Source organism: Heteronotia binoei, chromosome 3 (assembly GCF_032191835.1).
Source record: "Heteronotia binoei isolate CCM8104 ecotype False Entrance Well chromosome 3, APGP_CSIRO_Hbin_v1, whole genome shotgun sequence".
Classification (NCBI taxonomy): Eukaryota; Metazoa; Chordata; class Lepidosauria; order Squamata; family Gekkonidae; genus Heteronotia; species Heteronotia binoei.
Window position 1 is genome coordinate 13,391,604 of NC_083225.1, and position 12,296 is coordinate 13,403,899.

At 48.5% G+C, this 12,296-nt stretch overlaps 1 protein-coding gene across 1 annotated transcript in view; it reads left to right on the plus strand.

The window, feature by feature from the left end:
* The first annotated feature begins 5,853 nt into the window (after positions 1–5,853).
* DIAPH3 (diaphanous related formin 3) overlaps positions 5,854–12,296 on the plus strand; it is a 234,745-nt gene continuing 228,302 nt past the window's right edge. Inside the window, exon 1 of the mRNA XM_060233550.1 lies at positions 5,854–5,961. The gene's annotated coding sequence lies outside the window, so the exon portion shown is untranslated. The remainder of the gene's footprint in view (positions 5,962–12,296) is intronic.

The window sequence follows — 12,296 nt, forward strand, 5'->3', positions numbered from 1 at the left end:
GGCTGCCATCTCTTGGTTGGGAAATCCTGGAGACTGGGGGGTTGGAGGCTGGCTGAGGGTGAGGTTTGGGGGGGAGAGGCAGCTCAGTGGGGTATTAATGCCACAGAGCCTCCCTCCAAAGCAGCCATTTATGCCGGATCTCTGTTGCCTGGAGACTGGTGGTAATTCCAGGAGATCTCTGGGGTCTGACTGGAGGTTGGCAAGCCTACCTCATTCTGATGCCTAGCACCGAGGACACACAGATCCATCCTAGATAGTCCTTGTCTTCAGACAAGATAAAAAAGAAGGTAAAGGTTCAGGTAGCCAGCTCGAGGTTGACTCCGCCTTCCATTCTTCCAAGGTCGGTAAAATGAGTCCCCAGCTTGCTGGGGGTGGTGGTGGTGGTGGTGGTGGTGGAGTATAGATGACTGGGGAAGGAAATGACAAACCACCCCCCAAAAAGTCTGCTGTGAAAACGTTGTGATGCGACGTCATCCCAGAGTTGGAAACGACTGGTGCTTGCACAGGGGACTACTTTTACATTTTTGGGCATTTTCACAGCAGACTTTTTATGGGGTGGTTTGCAATTGCCTTCCCCAGTCATCTACACTTCCTCATTTTACCGACCTCGGAAGGATGGAAGGCTGAGTCAATCTTGAGCAGGCTTGGGGGTGGGTGGGTTTAATACTGTATTGTAATACAACATTTTTGTAATACAAAAGATACAAATTTATAGACTGGGGAGGTTGAAATACTCTTTCTTGCTGGAAGGTCCCTGTTCCAGCTCCAGTTGAATATTATTGTATTTTCCTAAATATCACATTTGGTCCATACATGAAGCTGGGCCAAGGCTTCAGTCTATCACAGTCAGTATCTTGGTGCTTGGGAGGAGGGGGAACACAGTGGGAGGGCTTCTAGCTCCACTGGTGGACCTCCTGATGGCTCTTGGGTTTTTTGGCCACTGTGTGACACAGAGTGTTGGACTGGATGGACCATTGGCCTGATCCAACATGGCTTCTCTTATGTTCTTATGTCTGGGGCAGTGATGCTCTGTATTCTTGGTGCTTGGGAGGGGCAACAGTGGGAAGACTTCTAGTGCCCTGGTCCCACTGGTGGACCTCCTGATGGCACTTGGGTTTTTTGGCCACTGTGTGACACAGTGTTGGACTGGATGGACCATTGGCCTGATCCAACATGGCTTCTCTTATGTTCTTAGTATTGTCTACTCAGACTGGCAGGGGCTCTCAAAGGTCTCAAGCAAAGGTCTTTCACATCACCAGCATGGAGTAGCGGTTAAGAGGCAGGCTCGAATCTGGAGAACCAAGTTTGATTCCCGACTCCTCCACATGAAACCCGCTGGGTGACTTGAGCCAGACACTGTTCTCTCAGAACTCTTTCAGGCCTGCCTACCTCACGAGGCGCCCGTTGTGGGGAGAGGAAAGGAAGGTGATTGTGACTTGCTTTGAGACTCCTTTAGGGTAGAGAAGTATTAAAAACCGACTCTTCTTCATCACCACCTATTGCCTGGTTCTTGAAACTGGAAGTGCTGGGGATTGAACTTGGGACCTTCTGAATGCCAAGTGGATGCTCTACTACTGCGTTGTGGTGCTTTCTAAGGGAGAAGACAAGATATCTCAGGCTGGAAAGCAACATGAGCCTATGGGCAAATATTCTAAGGATGAGGAACAATTTGTAAGATTCTCAGACCAAGATGGTTGAGTGAAGAACAGAAGAACAAGTCCTACTGCATGGAAAACCCAGCCTGAGGTGATGGGAAATTCCTAGGATGTCAATCAAAAGTGACATTACATCTTCCCCAGGCACTCAGCCTCCCCCAATCCATCTCCTGGCATTTCCCTAAGCAATGCTGAGAAATCTATATGCCACCCTGGACTCCTTGCAGGAAAGATGGGAGAAAAATGTCTGGAGACAGATAACAGATGGTATTTTATTCATAAATAAATAAATAAATAAATAAATAAATAAATAAAATTCTTATTTATACCCCGCCCTCCCCGCCGATGCAGGCTCAGGGCGGCTTACAGGACATGGCATAAGCCATGTTATAACAATAAAAACAGGATAATACAATTAAATACAATTCACAATTAAACATTAAATAATCTAAAAACAGTCTAAAACAATATAATTTAGTGGTGCTGCTATCTCAGTTGTGTTAAAGATGGCATGATGCCTATGCCAGGTTCCATCTCAGAAGGCTAGTTGGAAGAGGGCGGGTTTGCATGCCCTACAGAATTGATTAAGATCCCGTAGGGCCCATACCTCTTCCTGGAGCTGGTTCCACCATTGGGGAGCCTTTATAGACAAGGCCTGTTCTCTAGTTGTTTTTAATTTGGCCTCCTTTGGCCCAGGTACTTCCAGAAAATTTTGTGAACTAGATCGCAGTGCTCTCTGGGGAACATATGGAGAGAGGCGGTCCCTAAGGTAGGCAGGTCCTCGGCCCCAGCTTTCTGCCCTTACATGGGCCACCAAGGCAGCTAACCATTTTTTTATGGCTCATCCAATCCAACACTGCCAGAGCTATGGCTGACCCAAGGCCATGCTAGCAGGTGCAGGTGCAAGTGGAGGAGTGGGGAATCAAACCCGGTTCTCCCAGATAAGAGTCCACACACTTAACCACTACACCAAACTGGCTACACCAAAAGAGACAAATGCCTTCTCCAAGCTGGCTGATTGGGTCGTTGGGGCTTAGAGAGCCACGCAATATGTGTGAAAGAGCCACATGTGGCTCCTGAGCCACAGTTTGGCCACCCCTGCATTATACCATGCTGAGGTCCCTCCCCTCCCCAAATCCTGTCCTCTCTCAGCTCCATCCCCAAAGTCTCCAGGTGTTTTCCAACACAGACTTGGCAACCCTAGGCCTGTAATTCCAGGGTTGTGATTCCCAGGTCCCACCTGGAGGCTGCCATCTCTATGCCTGGAGACTTCCTGGCATTACAACTGACCTCCGAACCAGACATCAGTTCAGCTGGAGAAAACGGCTGCTTTAGTGAGGGAACAGTGTAGCATTTTAACCTGATGTCCCAGCCCAAACTCCGTCCTCTTAAATCTCCAACGGTTTGTGTGGATGAACAATATGACTCCGGTGACCTTATCAGATCGATTGGTTTATACCAGATCGACATAGAGACTACCTTGTGGCGTCAGGTCTGAGGCTGTATGTAGGCCTCAAGAACGTAAGATTGGATAACTTCCATGTAAACTAACACTAGAATTTAAAGAACAGAGGTAGGAAGTTGTCTCCTCTTGCGTTTAAGAGCCGGTGCCAAACATCAATTTTAGTTTCTATTTATTTAGAAACAGCTTTGTGTATTATAGTTTCCGCCTGACATTACATGAGGCAGAACATGCCTGAGGCAATCTCCTTTTTAACACTTCTGAGAAACATTTTTGTCTGTAATTCTGAGCTGCTACCAGGTCAACCAATTCTTGGCTTGCATTCTGCCAATGAAGTCTTCACAAGCTGAGAGACTGTACTGAAGTTTTATTAAATGCGGCTTCATCTTCCCCCTGCGTGTTTGAGATATATATGGTGCAAAGGGAAGAGAAGCTGTTTCAAAGAGGGGAGGGGGAAAAAAACTTCTCTTCATAATAATTTTAAAAGAATCTGTGAAGTTTAAAGGCAACTGATCTAATTCACCGTTTCTATCCTCTTTTCAATCGTGAGATAATGTTTTAATACTTTTGAATCCTGGGGCGGTGGGCGGGGAATGATAAGTGGTTTAGTAGGATCCTAAACACTTTGACTCTTCTCTTCCGGAGACAAATCTCTTCCAAAAGTAATCCGCCAGATGGATGGGGAGATACTGCAGGAAAAATGGGTTAACAAAGAAGCTGTTAACAAAGAAGGTGCTGGTTATTTTGCGAAGCTATTCCAACACTGTTAATTTTTGAGGTCGCCTTCACATACCTACGGCCCACGCCACCTGTCCCACATCACGCTTCAATTGCACACAGTTGAAGGCCTTCTTGACAGATCCAAGCGGGCAGCTGCGTTGGTCTGAAGCAGTAGAACAAAGTAGGAGTCAGGGTGCACCTTTAAGACCAACAAAATCTTATTCAGAATGTAAGGGATATTGGCTGTTTATCTCATTACATATACTTAACCTGTTTTCATTTTATGTTTTGTTTTTTTTTAGTAATGGCAAGCTAGAATGATGTTTAAAAAAGTAAATTAGGTAGACAAGAACATCACTAGGAAATACATGTCCTTTTGTTTTACCTAGACTTGCAGCAAGCAACATCAGTTAACAGGCAACTTTTATTACCTTTTATTGCTATCCATATGAACATATGAAGCTGCCTTATACTGAATCAGACCCTTGGTCCATCAAAGTCAGTATTGTCTTCTCAGACTGGCAGCGGCTCTCCAGGGTCTCAAGCTGAGGTTTTTCACACCTATTTGCCTGGACCCTTTTCAATTAGAGATGCTGGGGATTGAACCTGGGACCTTCTGCTTCCCAAGCAGATGCTCTACCACTGAGCCACTGTCCCTCCCCAAACCGTCCCTCCAGACCAAAGGGTCTTCCAATTTTATTACACTATTTCGTCATTATTACACTATTTCATTGTTACACTATTTCGTCATTCGATCCTAACTTTATATCAGTTATCCCACCACCTACATGTATTTCAGTCCACTGTACCCCATCGCCTCCTCTGAAGAAGTGTGCACGCATACGAAAGCTGAAATTCTGAATAAAACTTGTTGGTCTTAAAGGTGACACTTGGCTCCTACTTTGTTCTTCTTGACAGTTAGAGCTGAAAAGGGGGGGGGGGAGTATTTGGTTCGTTCTCCCCTAAGGTGGCCAAGTCCAATCCAAGAAATATCTGGGGGCAGAGCCAGGTGCAAGGGTGTGACAAGCATAATTGAACTCCAGTCCAAAGAGAGTTCTGGCCATCCCATTTAAAGGGCCCGCGCACCTTTTAATGCCTCCCCTCCATTGGAAATAATGGAGGACAGGGGCACCTTCTTTTGGGGCTCACAGAATTGGACCCCCTGGTCCAATCCTTTTGAAACTCGGAGGGTCTTTTGGGGGAAGGCACCGGACGCGATGCTGCAGATTTGGCGCCTCCACCTCAAAAGCTGTCCCCCCAGTTCGTCAGCCCATGTATCTTTCTCCACTGAGCCACCAGATCGACAGATTCTCTAATGCAGGGGCGGCCAATGGTAGCTCTCTATTTGTTTTTTTGCCTACAACTCCCATCAGCCCCAGCCAGCATGGCCAATGGCTGGGGCTGATGGGAGTTGTAGGCAAAAAAAAACCCCATCTGGAGAGCTGGCTTTGGAGGACAGCCGCCTTGTGCATCATCCTCTCTCGCTTTTGCAGCATCAGCTCCATGTCTGGCAGATGCCGCTGCTTCCGCAGGATGCGCAAGAGGGCACAGCGCCCCCGGCGGCGAGGGCGGGAAAGGGCGCGTTCAGAACCACGCAGCGCTTCCTGAGCGAAGGCGACTTTCCCCTTCCCAGCCGCCGCCGAGGCGCGTGCCAGCCTGCAGGGGGCGCTCCCAGACGAGAACAGCCAGGGCCTTCCCCATTGGCTCGTCGAAGGCTTCAAAAAAAAAAATTTTTTTCCCCCAGATCTCCGCCTATGAGGACGCGGCCTTCCCGAAACGGACCGGCGAGCCGCCCAATGAGACGTAGAGCCCGGCGGCTCCGCTTTGGGATTGGATAGGGAGGGGGCCAGTGGGCGGGATTAGCCGTGGCGGGAGGATTCGGATGTGGCGGGCGGGGACTACTTGGCGTTTCTGAGGCGGAGCGGCCCGATTTGGGTCAGGAGGGAGAAGAGACGGAAAAAGGATCGCGAGGGGCTCCCAACGGCCGTCCGGCTGATCCCTCCGCCAACCGCCATGGAGCGCGCGCGCGAGCACAAGCCCCAGCGGAGGAAGGCCCTGTCCGGGGCCAACGCGGGGGAGGTCCCGCCCGCAGACGGCGGGGGCGGCGGCAAGAAGCCCAAGTTTGTGAGTATGGCGAAGCGGGAGCCTGCTGGGCTGCCTCACAACAGCCCTGGGAGGTGGGCCAGGCGGGTCAGATTGTGCGGCCGGTTCTCCCACCTTCTGCTGAAGTAGGGTTGCCAACCCCCAGGCGGGGGCAGGGGATCCCCCAGTTTGGAGGACCTCCCCCCACTTCAGAAAGCGGGGGGGGGGAATGTCTGCTGGGCACTCCATTGTTCACCATGGAGACCAATTCCCATAGGGTATAATGGAGGATTGATCCCCAGGTTTCTGGGGAGCTTTTTTTTTTTTTTGTCGCGGTAGAGGCACCAAATTTGCAGCACGGCATCCGGTGCCTGTTCTCAAAAGACCCGCCAAGTTTCAAAAAGATTGGACCGGGGGATCCGATTCGATGGGCCCCCAAAGAAGGTGCCCCTAATCCTTAATTGTTTCTAATGGAGGGAAGGCATTTAAAAGGCGTGCAGTCCCTTGAAATGGGATGGCCAGAACTCCCTCTGGAGTTCAATGATGCTTGTCACACCCTTGCTCCTGGCTCCACCCCCAACGTCTCCTGGTTCCACCCCCAAAGTCCCCAGATATTTCTTGAATGGGACTTGGCAACCCTACTCACAACAGCCCTGGGAGGTGGGCCAGGGTCGCCTAGTGGCCGGTTCTCCCTCTGCCTGGCGACTGGCTGCTGAAGGCGAGGGGCTTCCCTGGGTGTAGGGCTTCCAATCCCCAGGTTGGAAAATACAATACAGAGAATCACAGAGTAGGATGAGAACCCAAAGAAAAACCGTGTCAAAATAACGAATACAATCCTAAATACACTTGTAATTATTAATGCATGAAACTTCAAAGCATTTGATTGTCATGATCCATTCCAACGATTAGATGTCGGGGAATCTTCAGATATATTCCTTTTGGAAGAAAAATCTGCACGGGCACCTTGACTTACGAGCACTTTGCAGCAGTAAGCACTTTAAACTATTTGATGTAATTGTGCTTAGAGGCGTTTTGCAAATGAATTGTATGTACTTACCTTGAAATACTAATCGTTGGAATGGATCGTGACAATCAAATACTTTGACGTTTCATACATTAATAATTACAAGTGTATTTAGGATTGTATTTGTTATTTTGTCACCGTTTTTCGTTGGGTTCTAATCCCCAGATTGGGGCATGGGATCCCCCGGTTTGGAGGCCCTCCCCCCACTTCAGGGTCATCAGAAAGCGGGAGGTGGGGAAATGTCTGCTGGGCGCTCCATTATTCCCTATGGAGACAGATTCCCATAGGGAATAATGGAGAATTGATCTGTGGGGCTCTGGGGGTCCCCTGTTTTCTTTAGGTAAAGGCACCAAATTTGCAGCATAGCTTCCAATGCTTCTCTTCGAAACAGCCTCCAAGTTTCAAAAGGATTGGACCAGGGGGTCCAATTCTATGAGCCCCCAAAGAAGGTGCCCCTATCCTTCATTATTTCCACTGTAGGGAAGGCATTTGAAAGGAGATGGTACCTTGAAATGTGAGGGCCAGAACTCCCTTGGGAGTTCAATGATGCTTGTCACAACCTTGCTCCTGGCTCCACCCCCAAAGTCCCCAGGTATTTCTTGAATTGGACCTGGTAACCCTACCTGGGTGTCTTGTTGGATCCCTTCGCATCTCCCCCATGGGGGACTGGAAGGGGGGGGGATGTCTTTCTTTCTATTCCACACAACAGCCCTGTGAGGTAGGAGAGAGGATGGCTGAGCCCAGGTTGCCCAGGGGGAGGCACATAGCTATTTTTGAAGCAGGACTTTGTGAGCTGCTGGCATTTAAAGTTGTGAGCTCCTGCATAAAGTAGTTTGCTCTGGAGCTGTTTTTGCTGAGCTAAGGCGAAAATATGTGAGCTGGAGGCTAAAGAACTGTGAACTAGCTTGCACTAACTCAGAGGGAACACAGGTTGAACACTGCCTCACCTCCAGGGTTGCTAGCTCAGGATTTTGGTGATTTGGGGGGATGTTGTCTGGGAAGGGGAAGAACTTCCATGGCTACAAAAAAGTAAAGGTAGTCCCGGGTGCAAGCACCAGTCATTTCCGACTCTGGGGTGACGTCGCATCACGGCAGAGTTTTTTACGGGGTGGTTTGCCATTGCCTTCCCCAGTCATCTACACTTCCCCCCCAGCAAACTGGGTACTCATTTTGGAAGGAGGGAAGGCTGAGTCAACCTTGAGCTGGCTACCTGAACCCAGCTTCTGCTGGAATTGAACTCAGGTCATGAGCAGAGAGCTCAGACTGCAGTACTGCAGCTTTACCACTCTGCGTCCCGGGGGGCTGCGCCAAGGTTACAGATCCCAGCTTTTTAAGTTCATGCTGCAAAAAAGCCCTGACTAGACCACATGTTGCAGAACCAACCAGGTGAGATCAGGAACTCCAGGGGACTTGATCTATGTTGACAGATCAGTGGCAATTTGGGAGGCCCCCAGGCTCCACCTGGAGGTTGGCAACCCTACTCTCTTTCCCTTGTGGCTTGTTTCTAAATCCATGTTTAAAACAAATCTATCCTTTCTCCCTCCCTTTACAGCTCAAATTCCATTAATTCCAGAACATACAGGTGACTTGGTTGCCACTTGATCTTGGTGATGTGGATTTTCTGGGAAAATCTGAATTGGAAAATTGTTTTCAGACTTATGCAGAAAATTAAATAACATTAGCAAAAAAAGGAAATCTATCATGTGCAAGCCTGAATGGGGAAGCACTGAGATGTATCTATTTTTCATATTTAGTCTATTTAACATGTGACTATTTAACATGATTGATTTGGGGTATAGCAGCCCTGACCGATACAGAAAAACGGACTATGTTTCTGTATTTGGGGTGGAATTTTTTCTGAGGAAAGGTCTAGCACTGGAAAATTTCCCACTCTACATCAGTCCTTCTTGGCACAGTGATTTACAGCTTGGTAAGCAGAGGTCCAGAATGGCTCTGCTAAGTCTTTGCCCAATACTCTAACTACCCCATCACCATCAATGTGGCACATGCCCCCCCCTCCCAGTTTGTTGCTTCTCCTTGCTGCCGGCAGGGCATCTTCAGGAGCTGCACTGTCTCTGAGAGACCTGCTTTTCCACCACCGAGATTCAAGACGAGTGTCATTGGTGTTGGCACAGACAATGAGGCTGTTATTCTCTGAGCTGGCAGCAGGGCAGATTTGGGAGAGGCGTTGCTTTTGAGGCCGGGCTTGTTGCTGTCGGAGTGCAGTGTGGTGCTTCCGCTTGGGGCATGGCGTAACTATTGCTACCCTTGTCAAGACGTGGTACCCTAAAGAGTCACATTGCTAGCAAGGGGTTCCTGATCTCAACCTGGTTGGTTCTGCAACATGTGGTCTAGTCTGGGCTTTTTTGTAGCAGGAGCTTCTTTGCATATTAGACCACGCCTCCTGGTGTAGCCCCTCCTCCTAGAGCTTACAATAGGCCCTATACTAAGAGCCCTGTAAGCTCTTGGAGAACTGGCTACATAAGAGGAGTGTGGCCTAATATGCAAAGGAGTTCCTGCTACGAAAAGAGGCCCTGGGTCTAGTTCTCGCTTACATCATAATAAAACCACTGTCAGTTCATAGAGCTGAATGCTCTTCAGTTAATGCCTTGCAAGACCATGTAAGGAGAGATTCAGATTGCAGATTGTGCTATTTTTTGAAACAACAGGTTTTTTCATTCTTGAATGTCCATGAGTAAGACTTCCTGGAGATGACTTCATAACTTCTCCCCTCTTTTCTGGCTGGTACATGTGGCTTCTGCACAAAGCCTTTGAATTTGAAGTTTTTTAAAACAGCAAGCATTCCTGTAGTGTGTTACATGCAGATGTTAGCCTTTATGATTCGTTGGGGATCGGTTGCTTTTAATCATTTTGGTGTAGTGCTTAGAAGTGGTGGACTCTAATCTGGAGAACTGAGTTTGATTCCTCACTCTTTCACATGCAGCCAGCCAGGTGATCTTGGGTCAGTCACAATTCTCTCAGAGCTGTTCTCTCAAGAGCAGTTCTCTCAGAGCTCTCTCAGCCCCACAGGGTGTCTGTTGTGGAGAGGAGATTGTAAGCTAGTCTGAGAGCCAGTTTGGAGCAGGGGCTAAGTGCACGGACTCTTATCTGGGAGAAACAGGTTTGATCCCCCCCTCCTCCACTTGCAGCTGCTGGAATGGCCTTGGGTCAGCCATAGCTTTCACAGGAGTTGTCCTTGAAAGGGCAGCTGCTGTAAAAGCTCTCTCAGCCCCACCTACCTCACAGGGTGTCTATTATGGGGGGGGAAGGAGATTGTGACTGCTCTGGGACGCTAAGATTCAGAGTATAGGATGGGATATAAATCTGACTCTTCTTCACACTAAGGTTAGATTACTGCAGTATGCTTTATGTTGAACTGCTTTGGAAGACTGAAAGCTTCAGTTGGTAGAAAAGATGGTAACGCTAATGTTGCTTGAGAAAGCCCAGTTTCATAGACATTTCTATGTGCCACCGAGTATATCTCCCCCAGGGCCGGATCTAGGGGGGGGGGCAGAGGGGGGTGCTTGCCCCGGGTGCCGAAGGAGGGGGGGCGCCAAATTGGGTATGGAGTCCATTATATTCTATGGGACCATAAGATAGAATGGCCCATAAGGGGGCGCCATTTTTTAATTTTGCCCCCTCCGCCCCCACAAAAAACATGTAGATCCAGTCCTGATCCCCCCCCTTCCCCATGAGGCCAGGGAAAGGCCCGACAAAAATAATTCCTACCAGGAAAGCAGAGGCACTGTGACTGCAATAGCAGCCGCGGTATCTTTTCCAACTCCATTGGGAAGCCTGGATGTTGCTGGAGAAACCTTAAGAACGTAAGAGAAGCCATGTTGGATCAGGCCAGTGGCCCATCCAGTCCAACACTCTGTGTCACACAGTGGCCAGAAAAAACCAGGTGCTATCAGGAGGTCCACCAGCGGGGCCAGGACACTAGAAGCCCTCCCACTGTGCCCCCCCCCCCAAGCACCAAGAATACAGAGCATCACTGCCCCCAGACAGAGAGTTCCAACAACACACTTTGGCTAATGGCCACTGATGGACCTCTGCTCCATATGCTTATCCAATACCCATCAAAGCCTTCCTCTTATACCTGAGGCTCCTGCTGGCTGCTGCGGTGACTGCCACGCTCTGGTCTGAGTTGGGATTTCACCTTGAAATCATGGTGTCAGTGCCAGAAGGGAGGAGGGAGATGGGGAGCACATGGGCAGAGATGCTGGACACAGAGACGTGGGGAGGCAGGGAGGAAGCTACAGGGCTCAGGGTCTGGAGATGTAGCAGTACATCTTGGTCCCAATTGGGATCCGTTCAAGTCTTTGTGGCCTATAACAGGAATTTTCCTGCCAGAAAGGGACCCTTGGATGCCAAGGCATCCGGCTTTGGCATGAGCCCATGCCAGTGATGTTTGGTTTTCTTGGAAAACATGAATTGCAAATTTTCCAATGTCCTAAATAGAGCGTAATCTAATTTAATCTAATTTGTTTTTACTTGTACTTAACAAACAAAAATGTGAGGGGTGGAATATCCCATGCTAATTTTATTTATTTATTTTATTCAATTTATATCCCGCCCTCCCCAGTTGATTGTGTGAACAGTTTTCAGTTCATTTGGGTTTGTTCTTAAATTTAAACCATGTAATCAGCAGATAAGGAACCCCGGGAGGCGCAGAGTAGTAACGATGCAGTACTGCAGTCCAAGCCCTCTGCTCACGACCTGAGTTTGATCCTGGTGGAAGCTGGGTTCAGATAGCCGGCTCAAGGTTGACTCAGCCTTCCATCCTTCTGAGGTCTGTAAAATGAGTACCCAGTTTGCTGGGTGGAAAATGTAGATGACTGGGAAAGCCAATAGCAAACCACCCCATAAAAAGTTTGCCGTGAAAACATCGTGATGCAACTTTACCCCAGAGTCGGAAACGACTGGTGCTTGTACAGGGGACTACCCTTTACTCTTTAATCAGTAGATGCTTAACATTTTAATGAAAAGCATTATTCCAATATAGACAGTTCTAACATAAATCTTTGAGTTTGTTGAAGTACAACGTTTAAACCCCACTTTATTAATTTTTCCAGTTTCACTCCATCTGGAAAACTCACATCAGCGGTGGACACCATGTGGTGCAAAAGCTGTTTATTTCCCTGAAACGTAATAGTCTTGCCGAAATAATGACTTTATCCCCTCCCACTTTTGGGCATATGGGAATAATCTTTCCCTTTATCTTTCCTGTCAGGGATTCTTCTATATAGTAAGGGTTTGGCTACAGAAGATGTGAGCCAATGCCGTTGGATTTGCTTTTCAGAGGTTAACTAGGAGCTGTTGAACTCCTCAGTTCGTATTGGCACTTTGGCAT